The sequence below is a fragment of the Monodon monoceros genome, unplaced genomic scaffold, assembly GCF_005190385.1.
Source record: "Monodon monoceros isolate NGI ecotype Baffin Bay Population unplaced genomic scaffold, NGI_Narwhal_1 Super_Scaffold_2, whole genome shotgun sequence".
Lineage (NCBI taxonomy): Eukaryota > Metazoa > Chordata > Mammalia > Artiodactyla > Monodontidae > Monodon > Monodon monoceros.
The window spans coordinates 18,099,130-18,117,476 of record NW_021703776.1 but is presented as its reverse complement, the minus strand read 5'-3'; the positions used below and the strand labels follow the sequence as shown (position 1 = coordinate 18,117,476).

Below are 18,347 nucleotides of genomic sequence, written 5' to 3'. Positions count from 1 at the left end.
ATTGTTGGAATGTGTTCATAGCCGATAACCCCATAATGAAAAGGAAGGAAGTGATTGTCATGAAAGATAGAATGGTGTCACTCCCAGAGGGAAGAGAAGGTCATGTGACTGGGGAGGGGCATGTGGGGTTTCCAGGATGCTGGCAATGTCCTGTTTTTTGACCTGACTGGTGTTCACTTTATAATAAATTGTTAGTCTGTGCATTTGTATCTTATGCACTTTTCTGAGTGTGTACTTCACACACAAAAAAATTCTTTTAAGATAAAGAGACCACTTGAGTAGTGATTTGAGGGAACCTAAATTGCAAATTTTTAAAATTCTAATTACAATGATTTACTCCCCAAAGGAATAATTTGGGGAATATTCCCAAATATTCTATTCCCTAAAAGAATTCTTCCAGCTCTACCTTTTCCTCCTTCTGTTCAGAAGTCTCCCCCAATACCATCTCCCCCTCAGAGGGCCCTTTCTTTTAATTCCACTCGATTCTCCCCTGCCCCCTACCCCACCCATAGTAGGCTCCCACGACCTCAACCGTCTCTTGGTTTCTGACACAAGGAGAGGTCGTCTCTTGGCAGGCAGCAGGCACGACTGTTGGGAGACACTGGGTAACCACACTGCCTCATAGCAGCACTGGGGGAAAGAGACTCAGTGGTGAGACCAGCCTCCCGCCCAACTTACAGTATTGGCAACGTACCCTCCTCTTTGAAGAATGAGGGATTTATGCAGGGAACTACTTTGCTCATTCAGAGCGCAGAGGCCTCGTAGCTGTCCACAACATTCCAGACAGGCTGGCACCCCTTTCACAATGAGGAGAATTAGCCCCGTGGTGTACTTCCTGTCACCTGTTCTAGAACATTCCACAACAGTCTCCACCCTCCTTATAAATACGAGATTGAGATCCCTGCCTGAAAGAACAACTTGAAAAACTGAGGCCTATTAGAAAACCTTTATTCCGAAGTCTCCTGGGAAAATTTTTTTACAGCCATCACCTCTGCTAATAGATGCCAAGCTTTTCCCCAGCTAGGCCCACCAGGAGTAACAAGAATCAGCAGTGTAGGTAAGAATCATGTCTAAAAACCTCATACCTGTTACAGACCTCATTTCCTTTCAGCCAAGCAGGATTCCATCCTGCCACCCAGGACTGGTGGGGATCTGCACTAAGCTTCAGGGCTGCGTGAGCCACTACACTGTCTCCTGAGGTTGCTTCGTAAAAAGATGCATTTGCAGAGGATTATCAGATAGTCTATACAAAGCATAAATGTGAGCTCTAGCTTGAACCTGTTCTATTTCCTTGGATTTGAAATCATCACCTTTGATCTTAATTTTAGTCCTCTATGGTAACCATGGTTTCAGAATTCTTCTTCCAATTATTATGAGCAGTTACATAAAGGAGATACTGGGTTTAATCTCTTAAGCCTCCTCTGAAATTTCTACTTTGGTCTGCGTGGGAATTCACTTATAAAATGAACTTTGGACCCTGCTTTTCCAGGCAGACAGTGGCTGTCAGAGCTGAGCAGTTTCATTTTCAGGCCACTCAGCTTGGCAGAGGGCTCGGGCCTAAGCAACCTTTGCCTGAGTGTAGAAATAGCTCATCTTGCTCCGGTCATGGCCTCCCTGGGGCCTCCCAGCCTCGGGCTGTTTTAACACCACTGCATTTGTCAAGAAAATGCCCTTATCAAGCCTGCCTCATTAGCTCTCTGTCTTGTGGCTTTCCAGAGTCCTCTGGGTCAAGCCCATACTTCTGACCGTTACCACCTTAACTTCCAGACAACTGTCTCCTCCAGTCGTTCTGTATCTCCTCTCCGGCTTTTGTCCCTTCTCCCTCCTCCGCTTCCCGCCCTGTTAAACTCTTCAAGCCCAAGACCCCCGGCACCCTGGCCACCCCAACACGCAGGGGCCTCTCTCTGCTCTGAAGCTGGGAGTGCCCTGCTCTGCCTCCCCAGGCACTTCACTGGAGTGTTGTTTTGTGGTGGTGTTTATCTCAGCTTAGGTAGAGCTGGTTTGCCATCTTCATTAAAATCTCCTGAGGGTGGAGCCCTGTCCAATGCTTTGTGTGCAGACAGTGCCTATCCCCTGTGGGGCATTCAATATTGATATGTCAAGTAAAGGCTCAGATTTTTTTAACCTCACCCCATAATCTTCAATCAGCCCTCACAGGCATACCCCCACCACTTTCCTCCTCACCTGATTAATCTTCTCTAATGGCTGTCTTGATGCAGCCCAACCCCAAATCGAAGAACAGCACGGCTTTCTTGTTCCAGGGAAGTTTTCTCACGTAGATGCCACCTTTTTTAATAACCTTACTTTCCAACTCTATCTCTGGATTCCATCCCTTTCCCAATCTCTTACAAAACTTATTTGCTTGTTTTTCAGTCAATAGTGTAATCTTTACTCTTTTTCATCTCTCTCCATTAGACTGGGAGAATCCCAAGGACAAAAACCACGCCTGTGCTTTATTATATAGCCCCAAGGGTTTCACATCCCTAAGAAACTCGGAGGCCTTCCCTGATTCACTGATTGACAGTTTTAGGTAGAGATTCACAGAAGCCTTCTCCATCGGACAGTACCATTTGTCTCATTTTAATCCCATATGAACCCCCTTAACCACACCCTTACACCCTTCTGCTCTGAACAGTCCCTCCCTCACACCACATCATCAGCTGTCCTTTGAAATCCTCCCATTGCTGACTCATCATAAAGTCTTCACTTGAAATATAAAGGACTTAGACCCATGCTGGCTATTTAAATTTAAACTACTTAAAATTAAATACAGTTTATTTCCCAAAGTTTCCAATTTAGTCACACTAGCTGCGTTTCAAATGATCAGTAGCCACATGTGGCCAGTGCCTACCATACTGGACAGCACGGATACAGAACATTTCCAGCATAACACAAAGTTGTATTGGACAGTGCTGACTTAGAGCAAGCAAGAAGAGTGATGAGAAAACAGGGGAAGGAAGGATTTATTGAGCCAGCAGGGGTCATCTAGTTCATTTCAAAACTCTTAGGGATGAATGTGCCTAAACTCTTCTGAGGAATATGGTAGTTCATTTTCCCTTTCTGTTTCATTTTCTATCAATTTCAAGGAGAGTCTTTTCACCACCTTCTGGGTAATCTATCGAACCTATCACAATCCATACAGGCAGGAAGTTCAAACGTTATTTGTGGAATTCCTTGCTTGCCTGAGACAGCTGACCTGGGTAGCCCAATATATGTGATCTTTAAACATCTACTTGATTTTTTTAATCGCAGTTTCAGTTTTATGCTTTACTGAGATTCTTTTGTTCTTGACCCTGAGAGGGCATATCATTATGGGCTCAGGTTTACAAGTGAAGTAATTAATAATCTAAATTTCAGGTATTCAGAAGTACTCAGAGAGGAAACTAGAGCAAAGCCAGAAAAACAAAGATGTTTCACTTTTCCTATAATGTGGTTATTTACATGGGTTGGATTTGGGAATTTGTTAGCTTGTTTTAAAAGGAATTCCTATACAAATTCAAGATCCTTGAGATTTCATGGGTTTTTTTGTTTTTATTTGTTTGTTTTCGCCACCCCATGTGGCTTGTGGGATGTTAATTCCCCAACTGGGGATTGAACCCGGGCCCTGGCAGTGAAAGCACGGAGTCCCAACCACTGGACCACCAGAGAATTCCCTGAGATTTTGTCTTTAAGTGCTAGTTTTTAGGTTTCTTCCTCTTTTTTATCTCTGGTAATGCCATCACCAACACTGAGATTCTCTTTTCTCATTATAGAAGAGACTGCCTGTACAATTCATAGCTATGTAGAAACTTAAGAGAAAATATATTATGGCCCCTGTTGATATTCATAATGTTTATTTTACATGCATTAGGCAAAGGCCCAAACCAGGGCTTCCCTGGTGGCTCAGCGGTTGAGAGTCTGCCTGCTGATGCAGGGGACACGGGTTCGTGCCCTGGTCTGGGAAGATCCCACATGCCGCGGAGCGGCTGGGCCCGTGAGCCATGGACGCTGAGCCTGCGCGTCTGGAGCCTGTGCTCCGCGACGGGAGAGGCCACAACAGTGAGAGGCCCGTGTACCGCAAAAAAAAAAAAAAAAAAAAAAAAACCCAAATCATTCCCAGCATTACTAAATGGATTTAATATCAGCTTGATTTGATCCCTGTAAAGGCAACTAAAAATTTTTCATCTTGATCCTGCGAAGAAAATAGTAAATCACATGAATGATGGGGAATGTGCTTGCATTTCTAATAATGGTTCCAAAACAGATGGTCCCTATTTACAACCATCACAATTAACATATCACCACTGGCAATCCACCACAGCTCACCAGAGTTCAGTTTTTTTGTTTTTTTCAGTTTTATGCAAACCTCTTCTGCCCTTTATCTGTCTCTAAAAGGATACATTCCTCTAGTACATTTGGATCTGGAAAAAAATAAGAAAACAACCCTGCTATCTGCTCTCTCAACTACTTACATTCAGCTTTGCACAGGAGCCTGGTACATGATTACACACAGAAAACTCTGACCCTGGCTTCTGAATGATTTCTCAATATCCCAGGAGAAAATAATTTGCAGTAGGAAGCTTGTGCCTTTTTTCCCTCTTCTCATAAAAACAGCAGTTGTATTACTCCTGTAATATAAAGTATATGTCCTTCGGCACTAATACCCCATGTTACAGCAGTTAATCGCTTTAAATGCAGTTCACGGGGAAGCCCTTTGCTCAAAAGTAATCATGACCATTCAGGATTCCAGTCATTTTATATCAGAGCTCATTAATATTTGCATATTTTAATAGGGATTCCGCACCATCTTTATGAATCCACTACTGCAGCCTATATTTTTGAAGGCACCCAGTTTGTCAAGAAGCAATCCGTTTCAAAATTTACAAAGAAACAAACATGGCTATAGAGAAGCTTCAGCTGCCACAATAGTCCCCACTGTCACCAGGTCCCTGATGAAAGGGAAACTCTAGGATCAAAGCAATGCACAAGATGAGCTGATTGTGACTTTTTTTTTTTAATGAGAGAGAAACTCTTTCTCTGTTCTCTTTCCTTGTGTGTTTAACAATTTGGGCTCCATATTCATATTATTGCAAAATTCTCTCCAGGAAAATTAAGCTCATCAGGACGTTTGCATCTTCTCACTCATACACATCTGGACATGTTATATCTGAAAACTGGAAAATGCAAGTGCATTCACAGACATGCAAAAAATGAGAGCGGGAAACGTCAAGCCCATTTATCATTCTCAGTGAAAAAATCATCCAGGAAGCTTCTTCTGGGAGAGAAGCAAATGAATGAAAGGGTGAGCAGGGTGCTAATAATGTACCACAGTCCAGATTAAAGTGTCAGTGCTTCTGCTTGGCATCTGACCAAGTGAAATGCTTCTCTGGGTTTGATTAGCAAAAGGAATATACTCAAAGAGATGTGAGCTGAATGCCCAGAATACATTTTCATAAGCCAGCCATGCCTTGTCAAGCTGATAGCAGAGATGCTGGCAGAATTGTGAGGCAGATGAATCGGTGTTTCCAGGGATCTTTACTGAGGCTCCCTAGCAGCTTATCTCATGCCCAGCTTGCCTCAGTTTAAGAGTAGGGTGCAGAGGGCCACCACGTGTGGAACCGGCAACACCAGTGTCCTCCCAGTATCACGTAAAAGCCATTTCTCCCTCTATTCAGGCAACGCACGTCACTCACGCAGTCTGACCATCACCACCTCAGCGAGCACCAACTTGTGGGGGACCCCTTACCTCCCCTCTAGGCAAAGAAAACAGAGACCTCTGTGCCAGAGGTCCTGACCGCACCCTCTCCAGAAGAGGAGGAAATGCCTCCCAACCCTTTGCAATGAGCCCACTGCCAAGGAAAGCAAACAGTTAACTTTTCAACCAGTTTGTCCTGACGTCGGATTTAAGCATTTTCAGGATCTGATCCCAGACAGGAACCTAGAGTGACAACCCCAGCGTTTCCCCGCTTAAATTGGCCTGCATTTCCCCTTCCCTGGGAACTTCAAACACCTTCCAAGAGGCTTCTTCCCAACATTAGCTCTTATACTGCTAATTTATAAAATAGTACCTTTTTAAAACCTTTATAAAACATCGCCACAATTAGATTAACCTTTTTTTCCTCCCCCCCAGCTTTATTGAGACATAATCGACATATAGCTTTAAGTTTAAGGGGTAGCGTGATGACTTGATTCAGGTATCTGTTGTGAAATGATTGCCAGGATGGGCTTGGTTAACAACTGCATCACCTCACATATTTATCTTTTCTTTTTTTAGTGAGAACATTTAAGGTTTAAGATGTACACTCTCAGCAACTTTCAAGTATATAATACAGTATTACCTATGCTGTGCATTGAATCCCCAGAGCTTATTCATCTTATAATTGGAAGTTTATACCCTTTGACCAACATCTTCGCATTTCCCCCACTGCCCCGCCCCAGGCAACCACCAATCTATCAGTCTACTTCTGTTTCTATGAGTTAAGCTTTTTTAGATTCTACATATAAGTAAGATCATGCACTATTTGTCTTTCTCTGTTTGATTTGTTTCACTTAGCATAATGCCCTCAAGGTCCATCCATGTTATAGCAAATGACAGGATTTCCTCCTTTTTCATGGGTGAATTATATATATATATACACACATACACACACACGTATATATACATACATATGTATATATAATTTTTATGTATATATTTTTTCACATCTTTATCCATTTATCCATCAATGGACACTTACGTTGTTTCCATATCTTGGCTATTGTGAATAATGCTGCAATGAACGAACTTGGGAGTGCATGTTATCTCTTCAGTGTCCTGTTTTCATTTCCCTTGGGTGTCTACCCAGAAGTGAAATTGCTGGATCATATGTCAGCTCTATTTTTAATTTTCTGAGGAGCCTCCATACTGTTTTCCATAGTGGCTGTACCAAGTTACATTCCCATTAACAGTGCACAGAGATTCCCTTTTCTCCACATCCTCTCTAACACTTGTTACCTCATCTTTTGATAATAGCCATTCTAACAGGTGTGAGGTGATATCTCCTTGTGGGTTTGATTTGCATTTTCCTAATGATTAGTGATGTTGAGCATCTTTTCATGTACCTGTTGGCAATTTGTATGTCTTCTTTAGAAAACATGTCAAGTCCTCTGCCCATTTTTTAAAATAAATTTATTTATTTTATTTATTTATTTTTGGCTACGCTGGGTCTTCATTGCTGCGTGCAGGCTTCCTCTAGTTGCGGCGAGCAGGGGCTACTCTTCATTGCGACACACAGGCTTCTCATTGCCATGTCCTCTCTTGTTGTGGAGCACAGGCTCTAGGCGCACGGACTTCAGTAGTTGTGGTGCGCTGGCTCAGCAGTTGTGGCTTGCAGGCTCTAGAGCACAGGCTCAGTAGTTGTGGTGCATGGGCTTAGTTGCTCTGCGGCATGTGGGATCCTCCCGGACCAGGGCTCGAACCCATGTCGCCTGCATTGGCAGGCAGACTCTCAACCACTGCGCCAGTAGGGAAGCCCTCTCTGCCCATTTTTAAGTCAGATTGTTTGGTTTTTTGCTGTTGAATTTTATGAGTTCCCTATATATTTTGGATATTAATGCTTCATCAGATAGATGTTTGCAAATATTTTCTCCCATTAGTAGGTTGCATTTTCATTTTGTTGATAGTTTCCTTTGCTGTGCAGAAGCCTTTTAGTTTGATGTAGTCCCACTTGTTTATTTTTGCTTTTGTTGCTTGTACTTTTGACGTTATATCCAAAACATTCTTGCCAGGACCAATGTCAAGGAGATTTTTCCCTGTGTTTTCTTCTAGGAGATTTATGGCTTCATGTCTTGTGTTTAAGTCTAATCCATTTTGAGTTAATTTCTGTGAGTGTTGTAAAACAGGGGTCCAGTTTTATCCTTTTGCATGTGATTATCCAGTTTTCTCACTTATTGAAGAAACTACTCTTTCCCCATTGAGTGTTCTTCTGTTTTTTTTTTTAATTGAGGTAAACTTGACATACATTATATTAGTTTCAGGTATACAACATAATGGTTCGATATTTGTATATATTGCAAAATAATCACCGCAGTACGTCTAGTTAACATCATTGCTATACATAGTTACAGAATTTTTTTTCTTATGACGAGAACTTTTAAGATCTACTCTCTTACCAGCTTTCAAAAATGCAGTACAGTATTATTAACTCTAGTCACCCTGCTGTATATTACATCCCCATGACTTATAAAATAACTGGAAGTTTGTACCTTTTGACTCCCTTCACCCGTTTTGCCTACCTCTACCCACCTCACCTCTGGCAACCACTAGTCTGTTTTCTGTATCTATGAGCTCATTTTTGCTTTGTGTTATTTTGTTTTATTGTTTAGATTCCACATATAAGTGAAATCATGCAGTATTTGTCTTTCTCTGTCTGACTTATTTCACTTAGAATAATGCCCTCAAGATCCATCCATGTTGTCACAAATGGCAAGATTTCATTCTTTTTATGGCTTAATAATATTCCATTTTGCAAAAATATATTTTTTTTATGTGTGTGTATATATATATATCTCACATCTTCTTTATCCATTCATCCACTGGTGGACATCTAGGTTGTTTCCATATCTCAGCTATTGTAAATAATGCTGCAGTGAACTTTGGGGTGCATGTGTCTTTTCAAATTAGTGTTTTTGTTTCCTTTAGTTAAATACTGAGAAGTGAGATTGCTGGATTGTATTTTTAATTTTTTGAGGAAGCTCCATACTGTTTTCCATAGTGGCTGCACCAATTGACATTCCCACCTACAGTGCACAAGGGTTCTCTTTTCTTCACATCCTCACCAACACTTGTTATTTGTTGTCTTTTTGATAACAGCCATTCTAACAAGTGTGAGGTGATATCTTGTGGTTTTGATTTGCATTTCCCTGATGATGAGTAATGAGGATTAGTAATGAGGCGAATCTTTTCATGTGCCTGTTGGCCATTTGTATGTTTTCTTTGGAAAACTGTCTATATGGGTCCAATGCCCATTTTTAAATTGGGTTGGTTTTTTTATATTGATTTGTATGAGTTTTTTTTTTTTTATTTTGTATAGTAACCCTTATTGGATGTAACATTTGCAAATATCTTCTCCCATTCAGTAGGTTGCCTTTTCATTTTGTTGGTAGTTTCCTTCACTGTGCAAAAGCTTTTTTAGTTTAATGTAGTCCCATTTGTTTATGTGTGCTTTTGTTACCCTTACCTGAGGAGTCAGATCCCAAAAAATATTGCTAAGACCAATGTCAAAGGGTTTATTGACTATGTTTTCTTCTAAGAGTTTTATGGTTTCAGATCTTACATTTAAGTGTTCAATCCATTTTGAGTTTATTTTGTGTCTGGTGTAAGGAAGTGGTCCAGTTTCAGTCTTTTGCATATAGTTGTCCAGTTTTCCCAACACCATTTATTGAAGAGGCTGTCTTCTCTCCATTGTATATTTTTGCCTCCTTTGTTGTAGATTAATTGATCATATAAGCATGGGTTTATTTCTGGGCTCTCAATTCTGTCCCAGTGGTCTGTGTGTCTTTTATTTTTATGTCAGGACTATACTGTTTTGATTACTATAGCTTTGTAATATAGTTTAAAAGGAGGATGTGTGATGCCTCCACCTTTGTTCTTCTTTCTGAAGATTGCTTTGGCTATTTGGGGTCTTTTGTGGTGCCATACAAATTTTAGGATTGTTTTTTCTATTTCTGTGAAAAATGCCACTGGAATTTTGATAGGGATTGTATTACATCTATAGATCGTTTGGAGTAGTATGGACATTTTAACAATATTAATTCTTCCAATCCATGAATACAGATATCTTTGCATTTATTTGTGTTATCTTCAATTTCTTCCTTAAAGTCTTATAATTTTCAGTGTACAGATCTTTCACCTCCTTGGTTAAATTTATTCGTAAGTATTTTATTATTTTTTATTGTTTTGTAAATGGGATTGTTTTCTTTTTTTCTTTTTCAGGTAATTTGTTGTTAGTGTATAGAAATGCAACTGATTTCTGTATGTTGGTTTTGTATCCTGCAACTTTACTGAATTGGTTGATTAGTTCTAACAGTTTTTTGATAGAGTCTTTAGGATTGTCTGTATATATCTATATAATATGTGCAAACAAAGGCAGTTTTACATCTTCCTTTTCAGCTTGGCTGCCTTTTATCTCTTTTCTTTGCCTGATTGCTCTGTCTAGAACTTTTAGTACTATGTGATAGGGGTAGTGAAAGTGGATATCCTTGTTTTGTTCCTGATCTTAGAGGAAGAGATCTCAGCTGTTCACCATTGAGTATGATGTTTGCTGTGAGTTTGTCATATGTGGCTTTTACTCTGTTGAGGAACATTCCTTCTGTACCCAATTTGTTGAGAGTTTTTATCATGAAAGGGAGTTGCACTTTGTCAGACACTTCCCCTCATCTTTTGAGATAATCATATGATTTTTGTCTCTCATTGTGGTTCCTGTGGTTTAGCACATTTTTTGATTTGCATATGTTGAGCCATCCTTGCATCCCAGGGATAAATCCTACTTGGTCACAGTGTTTGAGTCTGTTAATGTGCTGTTGAATTCAGTTTGCTAATACTTTGAGAAATTTTGCATTTGTATTCCTCAGAGATATTGACCTGTTTATTTTTTCCATGTAGTGTCCTTATCTGGCTTTGGTATCAGGGTAATGCTGGCCCCATAAAATGAGTTTGGGAGCATTCCCTCTTCAATTTTTTGGAAGAGATTGAGAAGGATTGGCATTTATTCCTACTTAAATGTTTGGTAGAATTCACCAGGGAAGCCATCTGGTCCTGGGCTTTTCATTGTTGGAAGGTTTTTTATTACTGATTCAACCTCCTTACTCATTATTGGTCTGTTCAGATTTTCTCTTTCTTTATGATTCAGTCTTGGTAGGTTGCATGTTTCTATGAATTTATCCATTTCTTCTAGGTTATCCAATTTGTCGGTGTATATTTTTTCAAAGTATTCTCTTATGATCCTCTGTATTTCTGTGATATATCTCCTCTTGTAATATCTTGTCTTTTATTTCTGATTTTATTTATTTGAGTCTTCTCTCTTTTTTTCTTTGTTAGTCTAGCTAAAATTTCGTCAATTTGTTTATCTTTTCAAAACGTTAGCTCTTAGTTTCATTGTTCTTTATATTGTCTTTCTAGTTTCTGTTTCATTTATTTCCACTCTGATCTTTGTTATTTCTTTCTTTCTCCTAACTTTAGGATTAGTTTGTTCTTCTTTTTCTAGTTCTGTGAGGTGTAAAGTTGGGTTATTTGAGATCTTTCTTTTTTCTTAATATAAGTATTTTTATGGAAAGGTCTTTATCTCTCCTTCATTTCTGAAGAACAGCTTTGCTGTATAGAAAATTCTGGTTGGCAGGTTTTTAAATTTTAGTCCTTTGAATATATTGTCCCAAGCTCTCCTGGCATATAACGTTTCTGCTGATAAACTTACTCAGCCTTACGCGATTCTCTTGTAAGTTACAAACTTCTTTTCTCTTGCTCTTTTAAGGTCCTCTCTTAGTCTTTGATATCTGACAGTTTTATTGTAATGTGTCTTGAAGAGATCTCTTTTTTTTTTTTTTGAAGAGATCTGTTTAATTTGAGTTTGTTTGGGGACTCATAAGCTTCATGAACTTAGATGTCTAAATCTCTCCCCAGATTTGGGAAGTTCTCAGCCATTATTTCTTTAAATAAGCTCTGCCTTCTTCTCCCTTTCTCCTCCTTCCAGGACTCCAATAATTCCAAGATTGTTTCTTTTGATGGTAGCCCATAAATCACACAGGCTTTCTTCACTCTCTCTCATTCTTTTTTCTTTGTTCTCTGATGTAATAATTTCAAAGTTCCTATCTTCTAATTCACAGATTCTTTTTTCTGCTTGATCTATTGTGATGTTGATACTCTTTTTACATTTTGCATTTCATTCATTGTGTTCTTCAGCTCCAGAATTTCTGTTTGGGGTTTTTTTTGTTTGTTTGTTTTTTATAATGATGTCTATCTATTTATTAAACTTCCCATTTTTCTTATATTTGTTTTTTACTTTGTTGGTTTATCTTTCTGTGTTTTCTAATAGCTCATTGAACTTCCTTAGAACAGCTATTTTGAATTCTTTGTCAAGTGAATCACATATCCTTATTTCTTTGGGATTGGTTACTGGAAAATTTTTGTGTTCCTTTGGTAATATCATGTGTCCTTGATTCTTTATGTTCCTTGAAGTCTTACATTGCTGTCTTAGCATTTGAAGTTGCCTCCTCCATCTTTACTAACTGACTTCAGGAGAGAAATACCTTCTGTCAGCCCTGCTATGAATCTGAGGCTTTATCAGATCTTCTGTAGAAACACCTGTTCCACACTTCTTGCCTCCTCTTGTGGCAGAATTCTTAAACTAGAATGCCTTCTCTCAATCCTGCAGAGCCATGCCATATGCTGACAACCTCCCTTTTGCTTTCCCAAGGGCAGTGCTAAATGTTCGAGTTTGTGGTCTCTCCCAGGCCCACAGATTCAGGCTCACTGTCCATCCGCGAAAGCTTGTTCTTGCCATCATTGGGAATACGTACAGGGAGTCAGGCATGAGGTAATGGGCCATGTGGGTGAGGTGCACAGAGCACTGGGGGCCTGGTGAGGAGATCTGGAGGCGAGACATCTGCAGTGGCTCATGGGTAGGCATCCCCCATGGAGTCCTTGATACGGTTATTAGGATCTGCATCCCCTTGACACATTCCGGCCCCCCATTCTTGCAGCTCATGACACAAGAGAGAAGTGAGCCTCTTTGGCAGCGTCCTGCACAGATGGGAAGGCTGAGCACTCACAGGAGTAACCACAGGCCAAGAAGGGCCCTTGGAACTGAGCTGTGCCACCTTGGGGAGGGTTGATACAGGTCAAGTCAAACTGTTCCTCTTTTCCTCTCCAGTGCATCCAATTTTGAATTGTTTTGCTCCATTGAAGTGCTGGAATTTCTCCTCTGGAAAACCAGACTTCCACAAATGTGCTCTCCTCCATGGGTGGTTGTCTAAATCAGTATTCACCAGGGGTTCCTGGACCACGGCCAAGAGTAGCTGGAGCCAGTTTATAGGGCACTACAGGGACCACAGCCAGGGCCAAGCACACACGTGACTCAGCACACAGGTGGGTGAGACTTGTCCCAGGTCCCTGGGTGTATGATCCATAAGACAGAACCAAAGCCAAAAGGGCCTGTAGCCTAGTCCTCAGGGCGACAGCGTTGTTTCTGTGTCTATAGGCAGGACTGTGGTCAGCAAGTTAGATGCCTGGGTGAGGGACTTTCTGCCAAAATAGCTCTCCTCATTCTTAGACTGCATTGGGGTTTGACAGTCTCCTACCTGGATCCCAGAGCTCCCACAAAGGTACTTTTGTCCATAGATGGATTCCAACTTGTTGTTGTTAAGGAGGGGATATGAGCAACGAGCATCTTCTTCAGCCATTTTGCTGATGTCACTCAGTCTGGATACCTAGATTAATCTTTTGTGCACGTTTTCTGTTTCTAAAAAAAATACTATTATGTTGTATTGAATTTTTATTAAACGTGCCAGGGAGTGCCTGCCAGAGCAAATCTATTCCATGGGTTTTAGCAAATGTCTATAGTGGTAAGGACTTGGGGAAATGAGGCTGGACGGGCTGCCCCACATCCTCCTCTTCCAAAGCTCTGTGGACCACTCCAGAGTAGCACAGGCCCCCTGCTAAGAGCGTCCACCCCAGGGTGTGGCAGGGCTGCCTCTGTAGGAGCAGAAGAGGCAAGGAAGTGAAGATTTCCAATTTAGAAGCACTTGCAGCTGTGGGCAAGAGGTGGTTTAGTGAAGATACACTCTGAAGTGAGGGCCGAGGTGGTGAGTATATTCTTGGTTCTGGAAAGAAATCCTAAATTATTCCTTAAGTAAATTTACCTGTCGCTGCTTCTCAGAGACAACCAAATCTTCGAGTTCCAGGAGTTATAAACTTGTGGGCCCAAAGGTTCTGGAAGACAAAGACTAGACCCATTAACGGCATTTCATGTGATATGAATGAGATGGGGTGCTGGACTCAGGAGATCTGATTTAACCTGCAGCGTGACCATCTCACTACATTGCTTTATAACCTTGTTTTTGCTGTCTTTAAAGTCCTAAAGTAGCAGAGCTTCTGGAGTTGCAAAAGCAGAGTTCACAGAGAAGTGAATTAAATAACCAGTTCTCCCAGCTCCAAGTGAAACCTCATCTCGATGCAATAAATTGCATGAATAAGAATATAGGTGAAGCACTTTGCAAACACAGATTAAGTACTATAATCAAAGGTTGGTAAATTTACCAAGAGTTTTAGAGAGCTACTTACCTCCCCCGAATTGTAGGGTGGAGATGATAACAGCCTGCATATATTAAGAAGGCATCAACACCAGGGACAGAAAGGGCCTATTGAGTGAAGCATGAGGGGCTGAACTTAGAGTCTGGTGACAATACCACGTGGAGGAGGAAGGGGGGAGGAACTTTCAATAATTCACAACCATCAATCATAATGTGGGCTTTGTCCATTTAAGGAGGTTTCTGTGATACTAAATGATTGGATGAGACTTCAGTAGCCCAGGGCTCATTCTGTTCCAGAAGTGACCTTAGTCTGAAGGGTCTTTCTCAAAGGTGGTAACATAGAGCTTAAATAAACTCTAGTGTAGTCCTGATGTTTCTAAATACAAATGTCTAGAAGTATTCAGTCTTGGTCCAAATAGATATTTGATGTAGAAAATGCTAGATTCTTTTTATAACACATTTATCAAGTAGAAACAAGGTCCCTGATATTTCATCCTAGTCTAGTTCTGAATGTTTTGCTCTTGCTACAAGGTTTCTCAGCATCACCACTGTCAACATTCTGGACCAGCTAATTCTTTGGGGCTGGTGGGCTTTCCTGTGCATTTCAGGATGTTTAGCATTCCTGGCCTCTATCCATTCAAAACCAGTAGCAATCTTCAGTTATAATAAACCAGAATGTCTCCAGTTACTGCCAGATATCCTTTAGGATCCAAAGTTTCCCCTGTTTGAGAACCCTTGTCAAAGAAGGAATAACTTTTTCTACTTCACACAAAGACACCCTGTGGGCCAGCAATGGTCTGTCAACAAATCTCTCTTTGTTCGCCCCTAAGGCCAAGTAAGCCATGACAGCTTGGGGGAATCCTAGATCGAAGAGAGGTGCAAAATAGCTGTGATCTTCAGCAAAGGGCTAACACAAAAAGGACACAGGCGAGAGAGTAAAAGTGAAGATAGAATTTTAAAGGACAGTGGGCTTGTACGCAAAGATTGCTTTGTTTTCATTGTTCATTCTATCATGAAGTAGCTGTTGAGTGCCTGCTATGTCACTGTCTTGGTGCTATAGCTGCAAGGAGTGCAAAACCAAAGTAACATGGAGTCCCAAGCCTCTAGAACTTTATAGTCTACATGAGGAGATGAGCATAGACATGTCCAACAGTAGGATTATGGTCCAAGCTGTATGTGATGAACAGAAATAGTGATACATGATAGTCAGCACAGTATGTGGCAAATGTTATTAACTGCTCCCCAAATTAATAACTAATTTCAAAAAAAGAAGATGAGTTCATTCCAAAAAAACTTCTATTACCAAACATTTTTTTTGAATTTTATTTATTTTTGGCTGCGTTTGGTCTTCGTTGCTGCACGTGGGCTTTCTCTAGTTGTGGTGAGCGGGGGCTACTCTTCGTTGCAGTGTGCGGGCTTCTCCTTGCAGTGGCTTCTCTTGTTGCAAAGCATGGTCTCTAGGCCACAAGGGCTTCGGTAGTTGTGGCACACGGGCTCAATAGTGTGGCTCGCAGGGTCTAGAGCGCGGGCTCAGTAGTTGTGGTGTACGGGCTTAGTTGCTCCGCGGCATGTAGAATCTTCCCAGACCAGGGATCGAACCCATGTTCCCTGCACTGGCAGGTGGATTTTTATCTGCTGCGCCACCAGGGAAGTCCCTCTGTTATCAAAATTTTTAATTTTATAAGTATTTTTCATCTGAATGAAGAGTTTAGTAGGCCCAGGTTCAAGGACTAGTCCTGTCCTAACCAGCTATGTGACCTATGACAGCCACATAACTGCTCTAGGCCTCAGTTTTCCCATCTCTAAAATGAGAGGGCTGAACCGGATGATTTCTCAGGCCCTTCCAGCTACAACATTCTGTGACGCTGAGCCCTTTTGGTTTTCTCCATTCTGAGCTTAATTTCTCATTCTCTGAAGTATTGCATCCCAGAATTTTTTATACTAAAAAATTGTATTTCCAAATCTGCAATAGCTTTAGCTTGAAATATATATTATGCCATAAAGCTCAGCATAGATATGTAAAGCAGAACTCAGAAACATTAAATAGCTCATAAATACTTTAAAATTAATTTGATCTTGAATGTGTCTGAATGAATGGGCTTGACATAAGCCTTTCCATTTTTCACACCACTTCAGAGAGTCCACAAAGTACAAACTGTAAATCAGCCTTCACATTTGCTGGTATGGCCACTAAGCTGAACAAAAAAAAAAAGAAGAAGAAGAAGAAAAAGAGATATGGCTACTAAACTATTCAAACAAGATTTAGGAGCTTGGAAAGCACAGGGCCCAGCTTGTGACTTGCCTTCTTTGAAGTACTCATGTTTGTGTAACTCAGCTGGTGTCTAGACACACAGAGAGTGGACATTTGAAGCAGTAGGTCCAGTAACTCAAAACAGAACAGGCTTTAGCCTTGAGTATACATTTCAAGCAGGCTTGTATGGCTGAGAGAGAGGGAGGGAGGGAGGGAGGGAGGGAGGGAGAATATGTTAAGATAGGACAGTGATATAAGGAACTGGCACAGAGATCAGCAGGATAGAAATGATCAGTTCCCTTCCCCACTCAGGTTGTCATGGGCCAAGCATAGCCACAGTGAGCCTCATGAACTGAATCATATTTAGACAGCAAGAGCAGTCTGTGGTGTGAACTGTACAGAATTTGCCGTCACACGTTAGCTGCTCTATGAAAAAAAAAAAGGAGAAGCAACATGGAAATACGATGAACTTGGGGTCAGATTGATCCAAGACAAATCTTAACATCTACCACTTTCTAGTTATGTGTCCTTGGACAAATTATTTAATGTCTTGGAGATTGCATTTTCCTATCTATAAAATGGATACAATAAGACCTATAATCCAGAATTGTTGTGAGGATTAAATGAAATAATGTGTGTTTCAGGACTGAGTCAGCTGCATATAACAGAAAATCCAAATAATAGTGCCTTTAACACAGAGAGGTTGATTTTCCTTCGTATAATATGAATTCTGATGGTAGCAGTTCATGACTGGCAAGGGGGCTCCATAACATCAAGAATGTCCCAATTTCCTTCTTTGTTTTGCTGTATTATCTTTAGCTTGTGGCTTGTATCCTCGTGATTACCTTGTGATCATAAGATGGTTCCTGCAGCTCCAATCATCACGTTTCCATTTCAGTTAGGAAGAAGCAGAAGAGGGAGGAACAAGAAGAAGCCTGCCTTCCAGCTAACTGTTTAAAGAGTTTTCCTAGGTGCCGCACCCAGCAACTTTTGTTTATAACTCATTGGTCATACCTATCTTCAAGGGAGACTGGAAGAGTTAGGAATTGAGATGGACACATTGCTACCCTCAACAATATAGGGGATTAAGGCAAAAGAAGAGAGTGGATACTAGGTAACTAATTAGTAGTCTCTCATGATATGTAAAGCACCTAGCTAATGGAAGGTATTCAGTGAATAAAAGCTATTATTTAATGTATTCTTTAAGCTATTTTGGAAATACTTGGCCCATCTTACTATTCCAACTCCCTCAGAAGGCCTATCCAATCTTTGGGTCAAGGCCCATCTCTCAGAGGCCTCCACCACCCTTTGGGGACCTCACAAAAGAGGTTAGACCCTCTTCCAGATCACAGCCTTTGGCATTTTGAAAGCAGCTGTCCTGTGCTCATTAGACCATCTCAGCCCCAGACCAACTACCCCCAGGTCCTTCAAGTCAGACGGTACTGTCAGAAGTCCTAAACAGTATTCTGTGAACCAGATCTCTCTGTAGCTGGGGCTCACACAGCAGAACAAAATGATCCAGGTGTGGGCAGTGCAAGAGGAAACAGAGAAGGTCTGTCAGTTTCCTAGTTTTAGACTCTCTCTTTGCAGCCCACTCCTGCCATGCCTGACTCATAAGTCAGCCCTGGGGGACTCTTTCATCAGAGGCTCTGAGACAGCCCAGGCCTCTTCCTATGGGGCAGTCTAAGAAACAGAGTTGACCTTCCTGGGCTCTGATGCCCTCAGAGCAGAGAGGCAGGGCCTCTAGGTCTCTGTCCCCACTGCCCTCAAACTCCTCAGACCCGCAGAGGGTACTGTCTGTTCACAGAATTGGCAGGCAAAGGGTTAAGGACAC

The 18,347-nt window shown here is 41.2% G+C and overlaps 1 protein-coding gene across 1 annotated transcript in view; it reads left to right on the top strand.

Moving 5' to 3' along the window:
* LHFPL3 (LHFPL tetraspan subfamily member 3) overlaps nucleotides 1-18,347 on the top strand; it is a 526,198-nt gene that overhangs the window by 439,366 nt on the left and 68,485 nt on the right. The gene's annotated exons all lie outside the window — the stretch shown is intronic.